Raw genomic sequence first — 18,044 nt, forward strand, 5'->3', positions numbered from 1 at the left:
TCTATTAGCCTGGGGCTCAGCATTCTCCTCCACAACATTATCTTTTTCCTGAGTGAATACTGACGAAAAATATTCATTTAGTATCTCGCCTATCTCTTCAGACTCCACACACAATTTCCCATCCCTGTCCTTGACTGGTCCTACTCTTTCCCTAGTCATTCGCTTATTCCTGACATACCTATAGAAAGCTTTTGGGTTTTCCTTGATCCTTCCTGCCAAATACTTCTCATGTCCCCTCCTTGCTCGTCTTAGCTCTCTCTTTAGATCCTTCCTCGCTACCTTGTAACTATCCATCGCCCCAACCGAAACTTCACACTTCATCTTCACATAGGCCTCCTTCTTCCTCTTAACAAGAGATTCCACTTCCTTGGTAAACCACGGTTCCCTCGCTCGACGCCTTCCTCCCTGTCTGACCGGTACATACTTATCAAGAACACGCAGTAGCTGATCCTTGAACAAGCCCCACTTATCCAGTGTGCCCAACACTTGCAGCCTACTTCTCCACCTTATCCCCCCCAAGTCACGTCTAATGGCATCATAATTGCCCTTCCCCCAGCTATAACTCTTGCCCTGCGGTGTATACTTATCCCTTTCCATCATTAACGTAAACGTCACCGAATTGTGGTCACTGTCCCCAAAGTGCTCTCCTACCTCCAAATCCAACACCTGGCCTGGTTCATTACCCAAAACCAAATCCAACGTGGCCTCGCCTCTTGTTGGCCTGTCAACATATTGTTTCAGGAAACCCTCCTGCACACACTGTACAAAAAACGACCCATCTATTGTACTCGAACTATATCTTTTCCAGTCAATATTTGGAAAGTTAAAATCTCCCATAATAACTACCCTGTTACTTTCGCTCATATCCAGAATCATCTTCGCCATCCTTTCCTCTACATCCCTAGAACTATTAGGAGGCCTATAAAAAACTCCCAACAGGGTGACCTCTCCTTTCCTGTTCCTAACTTCAGCCCATACTACCTCGGCAGAAGAGTCCCCATCTAGCATCCTCTCCGCCACCGTAATACTGCTCTTGACTAGCAGCGCCACACCTCCCCCTCTTTTGCCTCCTTCTCTGAGCTTACTAAAACACCTAAACCCCGGAACCTGCAACATCCATTCCTGTCCCTGCTCTATCCATGTCTCCGAAATGGCCACAACATCGAAGTCCCAGGTACCAACCCACGCTGCCAGTTCCCCTACCTTGTTTCGTATACTCCTGGCATTGAAGTAGACACACTTCAAACCACCTACCTGAACACTGGCCCCCTCCTGCGATGTCAAATCTGTGCTCCTGACCTCTATACTCTCATTCTCCCTTACCCTAAAACTACAATCCAGGTTCCCATGCCCCTGCTGCATTAGTTTAAACCCCCCCAAAGAGCACTAACAAATCTCCCCCCCAGGATATTTGTGCCCCTCAGGTTCAGATGTAGACCATCCTCGCCTGACCTGAGTTTGAAGGCCCGGCAAGAAAAGATCGGGAAAAAAATCAGGTAAGAAAATAGGAGCGGCAAGGTGGGACTTGTTGGGGTGGACGTCAGCTTTTCCACCCTGTGCTCAGGATGGTTGGGGGATCTAATGGAATTCTTGTATTCGGAAAAGGTCAAATGTGCTCTGAGGGGCCGAGTGAGGGGTTCCATAAGAGATGGGGTCTGTTTGTATTGCATTTCGGCAAGCTGGTTGCCGCCAATTGATAGCGGCGGGGGGGGGGGGGGGGGGATTTGGATTAGTTTTATTTGTAAATGTTACGTTTTATGCGTTTAATTGTTAAAATGTTAAAATTTGAATAAAATATTTTTTTCGAAAGAAAGTAGGAGTGGAAGAAAATCTGATTCTGATTGCCATTCTGCAGAGGCTCAGGCCATATATCTCTCTCGACAGATATGGCCAGAGTTGCTGGATATTTTCAGCATCTTTTTAAAAAAATGTTGTCCTAAATGACAATGGTCTGCAAACCTGTCCTTCACTTGGATGAAAGGTACTTGTTTAGGGTTTATAGAACATAGAACATAGAACAATACAGCGCAGTACAGGCCCTTCGGCCCACGATGTTGCACCGAAACAAAAGCCATCTAACCTACACTATGCCATTATCATCCATATGTTTATCCAATAAACTTTTAAATGCCCTCAATGTTGGCGAGTTCACTACTGTAGCAGGTAGGGCATTCCACGGCCTCACTACTCTTTGCGTAAAGAACCTACCTCTGACCTCTGTCCTATATCTATTACCCCTCAGTTTAAAGTTATGTCCCCTCGTGCCAGCCATTTCCATCCGCGGGAGAAGGCTCTCACTGTCCACGCTATCCAACCCCCTGATCATTTTGTATGCCTCTATTAAGTCTCCTCTTAACCTTCTTCTCTCCAACGAAAACAACCTCAAGTCCATCAGCCTTTCCTCATAAGATTTTCCCTCCATACCAGGCAATATCCTGGTAAATCTCCTCTGCACCCGCTCCAAAGCCTCCACGTCCTTCCTATAATGCGGTGACCAGAACTGTACGCAATACTCCAAATGCGGCCGTACCAGAGTTCTGTACAGCTGCAACATGACCTCCCGACTCCGGAACTCAATCCCTCTACCAATAAAGGCCAACACTCCATAGGCCTTCTTCACAACCCTATCAACCTGGGTGGCAACTTTCAGGGATCTATGTACATGGACACCTAGATCCCTCTGCTCATCCACACTTTCAAGAACTTTACCATTAGCCAAATATTCCGCATTCCTGTTATTCCTTCCAAAGTGAATCACCTCACACTTCTCTACATTAAACTCCATTTGCCACCTCTCGGCCCAGCTCTGCAGCTTATCTATATCCCTCTGTAATCTGCTACATCCTTCCACACTATCGACAACACCACCGACTTTAGTATCGTCTGCAAATTTACTCACCCACCCTTCTGCGCCTTCCTCTAGGTCATTGATAAAAATGACAAACAGCAACGGCCCCAGAACAGATCCTGGTGGTACGCCACTTGTGACTGTACTCCATTCTGAACATTTCCCATCAACCACCACCCTCTGTCTTCTTTCAGCTAGCCAATTTCTGATCCACATCTCTAAATCACCCTCAATCCCCAGACTCCGTATTTTCTGCAATAGCCTACCGTGGGGAACCTTATCAAAAGCTTTGCTGAAATCCATATACACCACATCAACTGCTCTACCCTCGTCTACCTGTTCAGTCACCTTCTCAAAGAACTCAATAAGGTTTGTGAGGCATGACCTACCCTTCACAAAGCCATGCTGACTATCCCTGATCATATTATTCCTATTTTTTAGTGTCATTTTTTATTTTTTAGTTTAAGTGTCAGTTATGTTGCTGTTATCCAATTTTAAAAGTAAACATCATTCCCTGGGCTGGAATAGGTTTGCAATCAATTTCACACTTGCTGTGAAACCTATTCCAGCCCAGAGAATGATGTTTACTTTTAAAACACTTGAACCATATTCCTAACAGTATCCTAATGCTAGCCTTGCAAGAACATTAGCCACCCCTGTAAATGTGACAGGTCTTGAAAGAGGGATCATGTCAGGAGTGCAGCCTTCTACATCGCACATGTTTCTGTGGAACCTGAGAAAACTATTCATTTTACACTCTTAACAGTTCTGCAGTTTATGTCTTCTGTTCTTATTGTAGGTGGGTCCCAACTAAACAGCTTATGCCATTTACAGTTTCTGAGTTTCTATAGATGCAACCACCAAATCTGGAATGTACCATGTTGATTGCCTGGCATTGGTGCGACTTTATTGTTAAGGACCAAATGGCCATATTCAGCATGAAAGGAATCATGATTCATAAACTATATTTTCCAAATTAGGAACAGAATTAAGTAATTTAGGTCCTGGGATCTGCTTCACCAATCAGATTATGGTTGATCTAATATGCACTGACATGATTTTTTTTAAACTAATTTTACGGGATGTGGATGGCAGTGACTAGGCCAGCATTTATTGCCCATCCCTAGTTGCCCTTCAGAAGGTGGTGATGGTGATGGTGATGGTGGTGATGATTGCAAGTCGGTTTAAGTTAGGAATGAAATGCAGACTTAATATTTGACTCCTAATCAGAGTTTAGAATTTCCTCTAATTTTTCTGCATATTTTATTCCATTAAGCAAAGTACACATGCATGTCTTTCGCATTAGATAAACATTAGACAAACATTTCATGATATATTATGAAACAAACTTACTTTTATTACTTGCATTTCAACTTTTTAACAATTGTACTTGTAACAAATCTTTGAGGCAGATGATGGTAAGGACTGGGATTGCTCACTAATTTACTTGTGTTTCCTCTTTTACTGGTCTTTATTTCCAGAGAAAAATGCTTGAATGAGTGCCACGCGGTACGTTTTGAGGATGCTAATGGGGCTGGTGGCTGAAGGGGTGCTGGATAAGGCCCCAGAGGTGGACAGAATGCACAGGTCTCTGCGAACTCAAGAGCTGGGGAGCCACTGCGGGCAGTGATCTTGAGACTCCACAAGTTTTTGTAGAAGGAGAAGATCCTGCAGTAGGCCAGGGAGAAGCGGAACTGCGAATGGAAGGGGAACAAGGTCTGAATATACCAGGACATTGGAGCTGAACTGGCAAAATGGCATGCGGGGTCAACAGGCTCAAGGCGGTGCAGTATCGACGGCAGATCAGGCTAGGGGTGCTCTACCCGGCGAAACTATGGGTGACTTACGAGGGCTGGGAATACTATTTTGAGATCCTAGAAGCAGCCAATGACTTTATCAAGGAGCATAAACTGGGTGAGAACGGAACGTTTTTGGGAATTGGAGGTGCTGGCACTCTGGAGTATTGGAGAATAAGTGTAGAGTGGTGGTTGGAGGGAGGGGGGGCTTTTTTCTTTTCCTCCAAGGTGGAGGGTTTTTCTTTTTTCTGTTGGGTCGACAATGGGTAGGTGAAATGTTTGTAAGGGGACGGCCGTAACCAGTCCCCCCCTTTTTGCTGCCTGTGGCTGTTTGTCTTTGGGGGAGGTGACCTGTGGTTTGAGATGTGTCTTTGTTTGAGTGGGGGAGGGGGGGGTCTGCAGGGAGCCTTCTGCATAGAACAAAGAGGTGAGGGTGGGGGGTCAGTAGGAGGAGCCTTTGGACAGGAGTTGCCACCCTGTCAGGTAATGCTGGTGAACGGAAGTGAGGAGGGGAGATGGTCGCGAGAGATGGCCGTGCGGGGAGTGGGGGGGGGCGGCGGCGGCGAGGGAGATGTGCGCGACAGGGTTGGAGAAGAAGCGTGGCCAGGGGCGGAGAAGGAGGATGGGCTAGGTATAGGGTGAAATCAATGGGATTGGAGCCAAAATGGGAGGATGGCGGATGGTAGAGGGGAATGGAGGCTCAAGCCCCCGGTAAGGCTTATAATATGGAACGTTGAAGGGCTCAATGGACCGCTGAAAAGATCTTGGTTCTTTGAGCACCTCAGGAGTTCAAAGGCGGAGTTGGGCTTTCCGCAGCTGACGCACCTCCGCATGAAGGACCAGATTAGGCTGAGAAAGGGACGGTTGGGTCAGGTGTTCCACTCGGGGTTTCATAGAATCATAGAATTTACAGAGCAGAAGGAGGCCATTTGGACCATCGAGTCTGCACCTGCCCTTGGAAAGAGCACCCACTTAAGCCCACGCCTCCACCCTATCCCCATAACCCAGTAACCCCACCCAACCTTTTTGGACACTCAGGGCAATTTATCCTGGCCAATCCACCTAACCTGCACCTCACCTGGGTTTGATTCAAAGTCGCAGGGAGTGGCAATTCTGATGAGCAAGAAAACGGGGTTAGTGAGCGCGTAGGAAGTCAGGGATCCGGGTGGGAGATATGTGATGGTGAGTGGTGTATTGGAGTGGTACTGGTGAATGTGTATGCACCGAATTGGGATGATGTAGGTTTTATAAGGGGACTGCTGGCAGCGATCCTGGACGTGGCCACGCACCAGTTGACCATGGGAAGAAATTTCAATTGTGTCCTAAAGCTGAGGGTAGATAGATCGAGCCCCAGTCAATGGGTAGGATGCGAGTGACAAAGGAGCAGGGAGGGTTCATGGAAAACATGTTTATGGTTGACCTGTGGCACTTTAAGAACCCAGGGGAAAGGGAGTACTCCCTTTTCTCACATTTGTATAGGGTGTTTTCAAGAATCAACTTTTTTGTGGTGAGCCAGGAGGTCTTGGTAGGGGTGGAGGGGGCAGAGTATGCGGGGATAGAAATCTCGGACCATAGTCTCCATTGGTTGGAGATTCGGCTTAGATCGGGATGGGAGCAAAGGTCGAGGTGGAGGCTCGATTCAGGGTTGTTGGCAGATAGAGGGTTTTGTGATAAAGTGTGGTCTGTGATTAAAGATTATGTAGAATTGAACCAAAATGGGGCGGTGTCGGCAACCACATTTTGGGAAGCATTGAAGATGGTGGTCCGAGGGGAGATTATCTCGTTCAAGGCACATGCAGATAGGAAAAGGAGGGAGGATTATGAGTGGTTAGTGAATGAGATAGTTGAGGTAGGGAGTACTCGAGGGCGCCCTGCATGGAGGGAATGGCGAGGAGGAAAACGTTGCAGGGGCAATTTGATAGGTTGCCAATGGGAGGGCGGTCGGGCAGCTGCGCAGGGCAAGGGAGGATGCAGTGCGAATATGAGGAGAAGGTGCGGGCTCGGAGAATCCCGGCCCATATCTCTTGGGGCGTTTAATGAGGCGTTGGAGAAGGGGGAGCTGCCGGAGACGATGATGCAGGCAACGATCACATTGATACCAAAGAAGAGGAAGGACCCGTTGGAATGTGAGTCGTATAGACCCACATCGTTGTTAAACACGGATGTGAAAGTGCTGGCTACGTTGGTAGCAGGATTGATGGACTGTTGTGTCCACCGGTGGTTGTGGATGACCAGACAGGCTTCGTAAAGGGCAGGCAGCTCTCTAGTATAATGTAAGGAGGCTGTTACATGTGATCATGACTCCGTTGAGAGGCCAGGTACAGGATGTAGTGGTGTCCATGGATGCGGAGAAGGCATTTAACCTGGTGGAGTTACAGTACCTATTTGAGGTCCTGGGAAGGTTTGGGCTTGGGCTGAAGTTTGTGGCATGGGTGCGCCTGTTATACGTAGCACCGATGGCGAGTGTATGGACCAATGATCTAGGTTCACAAAAGTTTGAACTGCACAGGAACCTAGGCAAGGATGCCCTCTGTTGCTGCTGTTGTTCGTGCTGGCTATAGAGCCTCTTGCAATGGCTCTTAGAGGGTCAACAGAGTGGCGAGGGATCACGAGGGGAATAGGGAGCATCGAGTGTCGCTATATGCGGATGACCGCTATTGTGCGTATCAGACCTGCTGGAGAGCATGGGGTGGATCATGGGCCTGTTGGGGAAGTTCGGGGCGTTGTCGGGATATAAATTAAATGTAGGGAAAAGTGAACTGAAGTGTTCCCAGTGAACAAGCTGGGGCGGCTAGCCAACTCTTGCCATTCAAGGTAGCCAGAGACAGGTTTAAATACCTGGGAATTTAGGTAGCGAGGGAGTGGGCGAAGCTGCATAAGTGGAATCTAACAAAGCTGGTGGAGGAGGTTTGGGAGGATCTGAAGAGGTGGAATATGCTGCATTTGACTCTGGCAGGGAGGGTCCAAGTGGTGAAGCTGAAAATGTTGCCGAGGTTCCTGTTCATATTCCAGACACTTCCAATTTTTGTACCGAAGACTTTTTTCTGGAAACTTGATATGATTATTGCAGATTTTGTGTGGGCAGGGAAGGTGCCAAGGGTTAAGAGGACCCTGTTACAGAGACAGAGGCAGAACATTATTACTGGCCGGCGAACGTGGAGAAGGTGAGGCGGTGGTGGGAAGGAGAGGGAGCTAAATGGATTAGTATGGGGGATGAATCCTGTAGGGGTTCCAGCCTGAGGGCTATGGTGACGTCGGATTTGTCAATGGCGCCAAGGAAATACACGGAGTGCCTGGTGGTCCATGGTAAAGGTCTGGAACCAGCTGAGGAGCCATTTCAGGATAATGGGTATGTCGGTGTTGATGTCACTGTGCGAAAATGTGGGATTCAAGCCTGGGGTGATAGACGGTATTTATAGGAAGTGGGACTGGTTAAGATGAGGGGTCAGCACCTGGAAGACAGATTTGGCAGTATAGAGGAACTGAAGGAGAGGGTAGAGCTCCCGAGAGGGAGTGAATTTAGGTACCTGCAGGTGAGGGACTTCTCGTGGAAGGTTTGGAAAGAGTTCCCCAGGTTGCCGCGGTACACCCTGTTGGAGCGACTGCTGCTTCTGGACGTGGAAGGGAAGGGCAGGATTGGAGACAAATACGGGTGGCTGGGAGAGTAGAAAGGTGAGCAGGTGGTGAAGATTAAAGAAAAGTGGGAGGGGAGATAAACTGGGAAGTATGGGGTGAGGCGTTACGAAGGGTAAATGTGACGTCTTTGTGTGCAAGGATAAGCCTGATAGAGTTCAGGATGGTACATAGGGTACATATGACACAGACAAGAATGAGTGGGTCCCTCTAGGGGGTGGTAGACGGGTGCGGGAAGTGTAGGAGGGGACCAGCAAATCATGCACATATATTCTGGGATTGCGAGAAGTTGGAGAGATTCTGGGCGGGAGTGTTCGTGGCGCTAACGAGGATAGTGGGGGAGGAGATTGGGCCGGACACTTTGGTGGCGATATTTGGGATATCGGAGAAGCCGGAGCTGATGGAGGGGAGGAAGGCCGACCTTGTGGCCTTCGCCTCTCTGATTGCCCGGTGAAGAATTTTTAAAAAAATATAAATTTAGAGTACCCAATCATTTTTTTCCAATTATGGGGCAATTTAGGGTGGCCAATTAAACTGCACATCTTTGGGTTGTGGGTGTGAAACCCATGCAGGCAAACTCCACACAGACTGTGACCTGGGTCCGGGATCGAACCCGGGGCCGGGATCGAACCCGGGACCGCAGCGCCATAGGCAGCAGTGCTAACCACTGTGCCACAGTGCCGCCTAACTGGCGAAGCATTTTATTGGAATGGCGGTCAGCAACGCCGCCAGGGATGGCGCCCTGTTTGGGTGACTTATATGACTTTTGTCAGCTGGAAAAGATCAAATACGAACTAAGGGGTTCAGCGGAAGGCTTTGAGGCAAGGCAGGGGATGTTCGTGGCCATCTTTGAGGAGTTGTTCGTCGCGGGGACATTGAAAACGGGAAAACCTTTTGTGGTAAACCACGTTATTGCATGCTATGTATGGTACTGTATTGTACATGCCTGGGCTTGTCCAGGCTGGCTCCGCCTGTGGCTCCTCCCCTCAGGCTTCTGTATAAAAGTGGCAAGTCTCTGCCTCCGGACCCAGTTCGGGTACAGAGGCAGGAGGCTAGCTGTTTAGTGTATTAAAGCCTCAGTCACGTTATTGATGGTGTATCACCTTTTTTACAAACTGTCTAGTTGTGTGTTGGGGAGTTTGCTACCTGGATTGTTTATGTTTTGTAACCTTTCATATAAGTTTGGAATAAAATACATTTTTTAAAAAATCATTTACATCTGGTTTATTCTGTACAACTTTGCCATTAAAAAAGCCATGCAGCCAGAAAGTGTGGAAGATGAACCTGTGCCCATTCCTGCAGAGAATAAGAGTAAGAAAATAAGGGAGAAGAGAAACCATTTTACTGATATATGGCCAAATGGACTATAGCAAGGATCAATAGACTAATATTTACTTAAAAACAGCCCTTTCAGCATTTTCTCTTTGGCTTCAGATTGCAGCATCCGCAGTAATTTGCTTTTATCCTTTGATGAAAACTCCTGTTGGCCTCAATGGCATCCATTTTTCCTACAATGACACAATGGGTCAAACCTGTTTTCAATACTAAACCCTAAATGTTTTCTCCCTGCACCAGGCCAATAACCTACCAATAAGCATTCCAAGGAAGGTGCAATAATTTTTTTTCAATTCCATCGGTTGATTCCTACATCAGGGTATGCTTCCTCAGTGCTTATTCTTTGCGAAAATTCAGGGTGTGTGTTGTCTGTTTACTAATCTTCTTCTCCTCGGACCCAACTCCCAAATTCATGACCGCCACCATCATCACTACCTCTAAGTTTCTCTCTGGGTCACCCACTATGGTGATGTGCATCAATGTAAATGCATGTAGGCTAGCTATACACTAGAGGGAGCACCAGAAACATCACACACATACACTCAACCAATAGATCAGTTAGATAGGACATGACCAATGAACATTCACGATACACACAGAGGTGACACCACCACAGGAGGGCATTACACCAACCCATATATAAAGGACACCACACACATGATCTGCCTCTTTCCAGTGGAGACAGCCAGTGAGTAGGGGCACAGGGTTGATTCAATATTACACCCACCACGTGGATTGCAGCAACTGGTTAGTCAGTCTGGGTAGCTACAGTAGGTTCAGCAGTAGTGTCGAACCTGAGTAATAAAAGTGTAAATAGTTTAATAAACGTGTTGAAGTTATCTCCACGTCTGAACCTTCCTTGGTCAAGTGCACCACAAGGAAGCCGCTTATGTTACACCGAGAACATAACAAATCACCCACCATCCTGTCTGTTATATATTTGTCCCTTTGGCTCACCATAGAGCCCTGCTGTAGTAATGTATGCAAGGAAGTGATGTAATGTGATGTAGAACAGGAAACAGAGCAGCAGCAGGTATGAGAGAGAACATACCACAATAAAGTTACGTTTGTTTATCGAGTGTACCCGAGTGTCATTCTCCAAATACACAACACTGACTTGGATATATATTGCAGTTTGTTCATCATTACTGGTTGAAAATCTTGGAACTTCCGTTAACTAGCTCTGTAGGAGTGCCATTACAACATGGGCTCCAGCAGTTCCAACAATGATTTGCCACCACATTCTGAAGGGTAACTTGGAATGCTGGCCTTGATAGCAACACTCATGTTCAATCAATGCATTTTTTAAAAAAGTGACATAATTTTGACGGGAAAAAAATTGTGAAACAGAAAAAATGGGTGTACGACTCTAGTCTTATGTAATATTTTGCAGATTAATTACTAGTCACTAAGCATATGGGAAACAGCTTTTGTAAGCACCGTTAATTAGATTCAAAATGTACCCTGAAGCATTCCTCTGTTGCTTTCAAAGATTGTTAAAGTTCAACATTCATGTAATTTACAGGTATTTTCAATTAACACAGTGTCTCACTGAAATATGTTTTGACATCTTATATAGGTGCAAATCAATTATATGTGCAAATCAATACTCTCTCCGATGAATGAATAATGAGATGAGTAGTAACATGATGAAGTGCCAAATTAACCTACCTTCGCCATCAGGATGGAGAAATAAGAACAGAAGTGGAACCAAGAAGGATAAAAACGATCCAAAATTCATTGAGTAATCAAATGATCCTATAAGTTCTAAGTGGTTCTTATAATAGTCATACAGGAATAAATGTAATCAGAGCGACTGATATTAACAAGCAATTTACAATATGGTTTTCCTAAATTTCTACTTAATAAGGTGTAACTGAACAAGAGTGCATGTGCTCCATTCATCATAATCAAGATCAAACATGTGCATGATAAGCACTGAGACCTCAGAAGACTCATTAATATTTTTTCTTCAAAAGTGAGTCACAAATAAACATTAAATTCAAGTAAGGCAAATTTCAAAAGGATGTGAAATAAATTTATCATGGTAAACTAGATTGAGCTGTCACTGGATAAAATTAGAAGTATACAGTGAGAGAATATTAAAAATTGTAGTTGTACAATACAATACCAGGCTGGTTTAGCACAGTGGGCTAAACAGCTGGCTTGTAATGCAGAACAATGCCAGCAGCACGGGTTCAATTCTCATACCGGCCTCTCCGAACAGGCGCCGGAATGTGGCGACTAGGGGCTTTTCACAGTAACTTAATTGAAGTCTACTTGTGACAATAAGTGATTATTATTATTACAGTGAACTATGCATGGTCGACAAACAAGAAACAGTATCAAGCTAAAAGAAAAAAGGCTGACACAAATGCAAAGGAACAAAAAAAAATCTAACAAACGCCGCCTTAAGAGAGTCAATGGTCGGGTTCACCCAGAGGTGGCAGCCGTTCGTCGACTTTCTCGAGGAAAATTAAAATGTCAGCAGATGCAGTATTCCAAGGGAGGGGGGGGGGGGGGGGGGGGGTAGAGGGGGCCGGATTGTTGTTTTATGGTTGGGGTGTGTGAAGATTGGGATGGGGTGGAAATGTTTATTATACCATGTTTATGTCATTATTACTGTTATTGTTATAACAATTTTCAAATACTTTAATAAAAATATATTTTTTAAAAATCTAACAAACGGGAAGTGCGATTAAACCAACAAAAGATTTTTAAAATACTAAGAAGGACAAAATAATGTAGAAAATAAACACGCAACTATTTTGTTCATGTACGATGATAATAAATGAATCAGGACATCTGGTTCAAGACTTGTTATTTAATGTTGAATAAACTGTGGGTAAACTAAACTATTGCAAACCAAACTGGATTTAAAAAAAAAATGGATTTTATTACAAACATGTATCAAAACAGGTTACAGCGAATAAACACCCCGGGAAACATACTTCCCAACAATCAACTATCCAGTCTGAACAGATTTTCCCCCTTTTTCACCGCCCCGCCCCCACGACGGACAGCCCCTCAAACATCGTCACAAACATCCCCCACCTTTCCTCAAACCCCCCTGAAGAGCCCCTTAACTCATACTATCTCTTCTCTAATCGCAGGAAGCTGTACAGGTCACCTAAGTGGATCTATTAACCATGCTTCTAACAGCTTCTGCAACTCTGATCAAAATTGGCTCTGTCCGGTTCCAGTGTCCTGTTCCTCTTGCATGACACCTAGTGGTCGGAGGCTATATACACTTTTATATACACTGTTACTGCATATCATTACAGCAACGAGTATCAAAGCCAACCGGAAAGTTTATTTTTAATCAATATATTCATAGAAAGAGAATGATGCAGGAAAATCTGCGCCCATTAGATGCCATAATGCATATTAAGGACATGATGGACTTGTTAAGTGAATATTTTGTATCCATTTCCAATAGAAGAGGAAGAGGACAAAATAATGAAGCCTAAAAATAAGCCATGGGACAGGACACATTAGATTTAGCATAAATCAGCAAAAGGTAATGGTGAAAATAATAGGACATAAATCCCATTTGATGGTTTCCACTCTAAAATAAGTGGATAGGAAAATTGCAGGTATATTAGCCTGCTATTTCTTCTTTGGCAAGATCCTTCATAAATTGGACAAAAAATTGTGCCCTCTTTGAAACATATATTTCCTCAAGTTTCTAAACTGATTTGCATATCACCATGTGCAAAATATGCCATCAGGCAGCATTAAAACATTTTGTAATTCGTCTCAAAAATATTTCTTAATGTACTTAAGAGTAGTAACTATGTACAGTTTGATTAATACAGATGAAAATGAGTTTAATCACAAAAAGAAGCATTTTTAATTACAGTATTATGGTGGTGTCTGGTAAGGAGAGCCAAAAATGTTTATTTCCAACCCTTGGTTTAAGAAAAGTATATACAAACAACAGTCCAAGCCCCAGCCAAGACTATTCTGTGACCCCGGCTCCTATCTGGGCCGGGTTTTATTCTGTGGAATTAACAAGCTCGCTGAAGGACTTCTGGCCCTCAGCGTAGGAGCTGGTACTCCACGAGGCTCGCGGGAAGATTAATCGGGTCATCCCAATGAGTCTTGTGGAGGTTATAACAAACCTCCCCCCCCCCCCCCCCCCCCCCCCCCTCAAAGTCCCAGGTAACTCTGAAGTAGGAAGTGTAGTTATTGTCTTCTTCTGTTTGGCTCCGGCTGCACCTCCTGCGGCTGCGGTTCTGGGTCAGGGTGTGTGTAGCACATCAATGATCGTCGTTTTCGTGATGATTATCTGGGAAGGGGGTACCGCTGGCGACTGATCCCTGGCAAGGTCGCCGTTGGAAACCTCGGATGCCTGGGTTTCCATCTTGAAATACCAGCCACCACCTCTCGTATCTCGGTGTCGGGACCTCCAGGGGATGACATCTCCAGGCCCCCATGTGCCGGGCTGACATGGCTGGAAGTTGGTACCTCTGGTGGGGAATGTCCTAACATTGGCTCACTGCTCCTGAGATGGTCAAGGTGGTTCCGCACTGTCCATTCGCAAGTCTGTACTTGGTACGAGACTGGTCTGGTCTGTTGTACCACAGTCCCTGGAATCCAACAGGCTTCGCCCCTGAAGCTTTGGATGTACATCACGTTCCCCTGGTCGGAAACTCCTGGTCAGTGTCCGCCTGCCTCGAACTTGCATCTGCAGGCCCTGACTATGTTGCATTCTCCTGCCAATATCAGGGATCCCGAGGCTAAGGCGGGTCCTGAACCTCCGGTCCATCAATAGTTCAGCTGGTGCTACACCAGTCATGGCATGTGGCATGGTCCAGTAACTAAATAAAAATCATGTTTCCAGTGATCTCGTGGTCTGTTTCTTTATCCCTCTCTTGAAGTTCTGCATCGCTCACTCAGCAAGCCCTTTCGGGGAAGAGTGGTATGGAGCTGTCTGGATATGTCTCACCTCATTTGCCTTTATAAAGTGTGCAAACTCGTCATTGGTGAACAGGGTAATATTGTCCATAATTATCATCTCTGGAATGCCAAGGGTGCTGGAGGAGAGTCATAGCTTCTCCATGGTGGCTTTCGACGTAGTGGATAACATCCCATGGACGTCCAGCCACTTGGAGTGGGCAGCTACCATGAGTAAAAATAAGGAACCTTGGAAAAGCTCGGAAAAACTGGCGTGCAGGCGCACCCAAGGACAGCTGGCAGAAGTTTCTGATGCACTTGGCATGTGATACATTGTTAGGTCAGTCGTTCGATCTCACTATCCAAGCCTGGCCATCACACACATCTTCTGGCCAGCATCTTCATTTTTGATACCCTTGGGTGTCTGTTGTGTAGGTCCTGGAGCATGGCCCATCTGCCATGGCTTGAGATCATGATGCGATCTCCCCATAGGAGGATGCAGTCTTCCACACTGAGCTCCCACATCTTGGTGTCAAAGGCCTGTAGTTCTTTGTGCAACTACCCTTGCTGGCCCCCGTGCAAGACGATGTGGCCTATTTTTGCCAATATTAAGTCTGAGTCCATTTGCGACCAGCCGTGTATCTGGGCGGCAGTGACCGGCAAGGTGTCCATAAAGTTCAGTGTTGAAATGACCTCATGAGCCCTTGGTGGGGATGGGAGAGGGCCATGTTGGTAATGGGAGATGGCTCAGAGTGTCCGCACTTGTGCTCTGCGTGCCTGGGCAATGCTGGAATACATACTCATAGGCCACTAGCAATTGGGCCCATCGCTGTATCCGGGCAGACGCTATTAGTGAGATTGTTTTGTCCTCTTTAGAAAGCCCTAGCAATGGCTTGTGATCCGTCACAATGGTGAATCGATGCCCATATACATATAGATGAAGTCTCTTCACTGGAAAGAAGACGGCCAGCCCAATTCGATTTGGATGTATTAAGTTCTGCTGCAGCTAAAGTCCATGTTACGTATGCTATTGGCCTTTTCCGTCCATGCGGTGGGATAATACTGCCTCGCTGCCGTAAGGCAAGGCGCGCATGTCACCAAAAGGGGCTTAGAAGGGTTGTAATGGGTCATCAGCCCCTATGACGTTAGTTGCAGTTTTACCTTGGCGAAGGCTTCCTTCTGAGGCACTCTCCACACCCATTCTTGGTGCGTCTTCAGCATTGCATGTCGCGGTGCGAGGATGGTTGCCAGGTTTGGAATTAATTTTACGTAGTAGTTTACGAGACCTAAAAACAACCGCAACTCTGTTGCATTTCCTGGAGTGTGGGCTTGTCTTAATGCTCGCACCTTCTCCTTATCTGGTTGTAGGACGTCACAATCAACTCAATAGCCCAGATACGTGACTTCCTTGGTGTGGAAAACACACTTTCCCCTCTTGAGGTGGACACCCATCTTGGAAAACCGGTAGAGAACTTCCTCTAGATTGCTCAGGTGCTCCCCTTCTGTGGATCAGGTGATTAGGACATCGTCCAAACAGACCGCCACACGTGGTAGCCTTCTGAGGATGTTCTCTAGTGCGCACTGGAAAATTGCAAAAGCCAATGACATTCCAAATGGCAACCTCATATTTTAATGGAGGCCCCTGTTGGCATTGATGATCACTTAATATCTGGAATCGGTGTCCAACTCCAACAGGAGATAGGTGTGACTCATATCAAGCTTGGAAAAGAAATGACCCCAACCAACTTCGCGTACAGGTCTTCTATCCATGGCATTGGGTGCCTGTCCAGATGAGAGGCCTTGTTTACAGTCAATTCATAATCCCCACACAGGCATATGGTTTTGTCAGGTTTTAGTGGGACTACCGGTGCTGTCCAATCGGCAAAATGTACCGGCCAGATAATACCAAGACCTTTCAATCGGCTGAGCTGATCCTCGATTTTTGCCAGCAATGCATAGGGGACCGTGTGGGTCCTGAAGTATTTTGGCTGGGCCTCAAGGTCTACATGTATCTTGGCCATGTCTCCCTTAATTTTGCCCAGGCCCTCCTGGAAGACCTTGGGTACTTCCCCAATACTTTGTAAAGTCCTCCCATGGCTGTCCGGAAGATCCGTTGCCAGTCCAGCATAGGCTTTGTAGCCAATCACGGCCCCGCAGGCTCTGTCTGGGGTCCCGCACTATTATTGAGGGATGCCGAACGGACAGCTGTCCATAGGTGACTGGGGTCATAGTCATGTCTGCTGTGGCTAGGAGTTCCCCCATATAGGTTTCTATTCATGCCTCTGTGTCCCGCAAACCCAACTGTCCTAATTTTCTCAAATGCCTGTTTCCCTATTACTGAAACTGCGGCTCCCGTGTGCAGCTCCATGTCGAACGGGTGGCTGTTTAGCTGGACAGTTATTCGGATGGGGGAAACCCACGGCAGGGCAATGCAATTTAATTGCATGTACTGATCTTCAGTTTGTTCCAGGTAGAGGGTCCTGGTGCTGGGCTGGCATCTGCCTCGGATAGGGTGACGGGATTACTGGCTGACCTGTGGTTTCCTATCGCTGGGGCTTCACCGGTCACAAGTACCGCACTGCCGTGGATCATTCTCCATCGACTCCAGGCAGGTGTCCTGCCTGGTTACAGCGGCCCTCGGCTAACGGGCCTGGTCCTGACGGTTCGGGCCAGAGTGAGGTTCCAGGAGTCCCACCACTAGGGAGTGTTATGTGTCCGAATAGGAGTCATTTGACATTGTTTACCTCCATCCCTGATATTCCCTGGAGTTTCAGGACTCCCTTCTTTATGTTCTCCTGTGAGAGGGAGATCTCAGTGGCTTTTTTAAGATCCAGCAACGGTTTGGCCAGGAATTTCTGCTGGGTTCCCATGTTATTTACTCCGCATAGAAAGCGGTCCTGTACCATTGCCACAGTCGCAATACTCTGCCAGTTTGCGCAATCACACCAGAAATTTGGTAATCTTGAGGTTCTCTTGGCCGTGTTAAATCAGTATCTTTGCATAATGACTGATGGCTTGCGGTCGCAATGGTTTGTCATGAGCGCCAATAGCTCTTCGAACATCTTGGAGACTGGAGCTGTGGGGTAAATTAGGCTCTAAATGACGCTGAAATTGGGGGCCCCACAGGCAGTCAGAAAAATTACTGTCTGGCAAACATCCTCAACGATCAAGTTCACCTTAAGAAAATAGTGCATACACTTCCATACTGAGCCCAGTCCTCCACCCTTGCATCAAGTGCATTGAGTGTGCCAAAGAGCGGCATTTTCAGAACAGTGCAAACCTTATTCCTTCGCGAAGAGAGGCGGCTGTACTCAAAATGGCTAGCAGCACCGACTGCAGTTCTGCCATACTCTCATCACCTATACGGCAGTCAAGGAGGAGTCTGGAAAGGAGGGTCAAAAAAGGTTTACTTCCAACCCTTGGTTTAGGAAAAGTATATCCAAGCAACAGTCCAAGTCCCAGCTGGGACTATTCTGCGACCCAGGCTCCTACCTAGGCCGGGTTTATCCTGTAGAATTAACAAGCCCACTGAG

The sequence above is a fragment of the Scyliorhinus torazame genome, chromosome 7 (genome assembly GCF_047496885.1).
Source record: "Scyliorhinus torazame isolate Kashiwa2021f chromosome 7, sScyTor2.1, whole genome shotgun sequence".
Taxonomy (NCBI): domain Eukaryota; kingdom Metazoa; phylum Chordata; class Chondrichthyes; order Carcharhiniformes; family Scyliorhinidae; genus Scyliorhinus; species Scyliorhinus torazame.